Below are 3,083 nucleotides of genomic sequence, written 5' to 3'. Positions count from 1 at the left end.
ATCTAATTAAATTACCTTTTTCAATGCCCAAAATATCCTTTAACTATACTGTAATTACTGACCTAGATCACCCTAAACTTGGCCCTATTATCTTAGTCAAAACCCAACTAGGGTAAACCGAATCCCTGCTAAAACAGCTATATCCAAGCCATCCTAAAATTGAACTAAGGGTCTAATTATTCTTCTCAAATCTCATCAACCAAAACCACCTAAATCAAGCTAAACAATGAATTTATCAGTAAATGAACAGAGTTGGAACCAAATTAACAACAGTATTTATGGAACAATTAATTGACACCCAACACTGAATCAAACCTAAAAGTTTTGAACGAAGTTATTATGCAAAGAATAAACGAAAATCAGTCAAAGAAAAGAACCTTACTGATTTTAGGAATTCTGGCCAGCCACTGACGTCCGAATCTTTCAAGATTTCTGACACGCAGCATGCCTAATCATGTGTTTTCGCAAGAATACACCTGGTTAAGGATGGTGCGGTCCAAAATCACAAAGATTTTGAATTAGGGTTCTGCCGGGATCGAGATTTAAGACTCGTGACATTCTGGAAAGATTCGAGGGTCGGGGCTTGGGGGGTTTGAAAGAGGAGGTGAAGGCGGTTAGGTGGTGTAAATTTGGGGTGGTTTGGACGGGGTTGCGTCGTGGCCGGAAAATTTAGATTCGATATTTGAGACGTTTGGCCGGGATTCGAGACAAGTGGCTATGGGGGTTGGGTAGAGGAGGTCAAGGCGGTCCCATGGTGTTAATTTGGGACCGTTTGGCGTAACCGGCGACTTGGCCGGAAAACTTTAACGGGATATTCGACGAACTCCGGCGAGATTCGAGGGAAACCAAAGGCAGGAACGGGAAGAGGACGAGCAGGAGAGGCCGGGGTGTTATTTTGGGGTGTTATTCGACTGTGATGATGATTAAAGCAAGCGAAAGTAAAGCAAAAGAGGAATTGGTTGATAAGAAAGCCTTGGTCGCAGTGGGCCAGACAGTCAGTGAACCAGTAAGGGTAATAAAGCCAGGGCCTGTTAAGGTGACAATACCAGGAGCAGTTGTCGAGCCTGTGTTGATTGTAAAAGGCGTTCGAACAGAGCCAGTCATCATCAAACAGGTGACCCAACTGCCCGTGGTTATCGAGAAAGTTGTCCCGTGGAATTATGACAGGGTAACTGTGATGTACCAAGGAAAGGAAATTAAAGAAGAAGTGTGCGAGACTCATGGGTTGACTAGATCAGGGAGGTGCTTCGCCCCTGAAGAGTTGAGAAAGGTTAAAGCAGCTAAAGACAATCCAGCACCGACAAAGAGGGCTGTTACTGAAGAAGAAGCTGAAGAGTTCCTGAAAAAGATGAAGGCCCAGGACTATTCGATCGTGGAACAACTGAGGAAAACCCCGGCACAGATCTCATTATTGTCCTTATTGATCCATTCAGATGAACACCGCCGGGCCTTGATGAAGATTCTAAACGAAGCTCATGTGCCAGATAAAATCACTGTGAATCATCTTGAGAAGATTGCAAACAAGATTTTTGAGGTGAATAGGGTAACATTTTCTGATGACGAGTTACCATTGGAAGGAACTGAACATAATAGCGCCTTGTACCTCACAGTGAAGTGTGAAGATTCCGTGGTGACTCGGGTGTTAATTGATAATGGGTCTAGTGCCAACATTTGCCCTCTTTCCACTCTAGAAAAGTTGCAAGTTGACAGGGAAAGAATTCATAAAAATAGCATCTGTGTACGGGGATTTGACGGCGGAGGGAAAGACACAGTGGGAGATATTGTGTTGGAGCTAACAATAGGACCTGTGGAATTCACTATGGAGTTTCAAGTGCTCGATGTCAGTGTTTCCTACAATCTTTTATTGGGACGGCCTTGGATTCATGCTGCAAAGGCAGTACCGTCTACTTTGCATCAAATGGTCAAGTTTGAATGGGATCGGCAGGAGATCGTGGTTCATGGAGAGGACAATTCTTGTAATGCTATTACATCCTTCGAGGAAGTTGAAAATGACAAAGGTCCATGGGTGTACCAAGTCATGGACACAGTGCCCGTTGATAAAATCCCGGAAGGGGAGTGTGTTCCTACGCCCAAGATAGCTGCCGCATCTGTTATGGTAGCCTCAGAGATGATAAGGAATGGATTCTTGCCCGGAAAGGGGTTAGGTGCTTCACTGCAAGGAATCATACAGCCGGTGTCTCTCCCCGGAAATCCAGACACTTTTGGGCTAGGTTTCAAACCCACTTCTGCTGACATAAGGAGAGCCAAAAAGATGAAGAAGAGAGTGTGGACCCTTCCAAAACCTATTCCTCGCCTTTCCCGTTCCTTCGTCCGGCCTGGTACTAAACGATGCCCAGCAACAGCAATGCCAAATTCTGTGGTGATAGAACCTGACAAGGAGATGATCGCAAGGTTCGAAAGGGTGTTCGATGAAGTGAATATGGTGGAACCCGGCGAAGGTCCGAGTAAGGTTGATGTGCAGTTCGTGGGATCTCAGGCTAAGCTCAATAACTGGGAAGCTACTCCTCTTCCAATTCGGAAGGAGTCGTGGTAGTTAGTTTTTGATTTTTCTTTGAGTACTAAATCTGGATTATTTCCAGGGTTGTAATTCAGATTTCTATGTTCCGTCCATTTGGATGAGTTAAACCTTGTTATCTTACAATTCTAATGAAATGCAATGTCCTCCTTTCTTCTTTCCTGATCGCCTTTATTTTGTTTTCTTTTCTCTCTTGTACAGTCCCTTTTATGCTGGTTTCAATGATGTGTCATGCATGAGGAGTCTCCGGCCTAGTCTTGATAATCAATGTGAAATAGTAATACAGGAAATTGAGTGTGATGGCGAGAGGGAATACGATGACGAGGAAGCTTTGGAAGAAATCAGTAAAGAGTTAAATCAATTTGAGGAAAAACCCAAGCCTAACTTGAATGACACAGAGGCAATCAATCTAGGGGATCGGGAGAATGTTCGGGAAACAAAAATAAGTGTCCATTTGGAAGCCCCCGACTCAGGGAGGAGATAATTGAATTGTTGTTTGAATACAAAGATGTTTTTGCATGGTCATATGATGACATGCCAGGTTTAA

The sequence above is a fragment of the Nicotiana attenuata genome, unplaced genomic scaffold, assembly GCF_001879085.1.
Source record: "Nicotiana attenuata strain UT unplaced genomic scaffold, NIATTr2, whole genome shotgun sequence".
NCBI lineage: Eukaryota > Viridiplantae > Streptophyta > Magnoliopsida > Solanales > Solanaceae > Nicotiana > Nicotiana attenuata.
The sequence above is the reverse complement of the archived record's forward strand: the minus strand, read 5'-3'. Positions refer to the sequence as shown.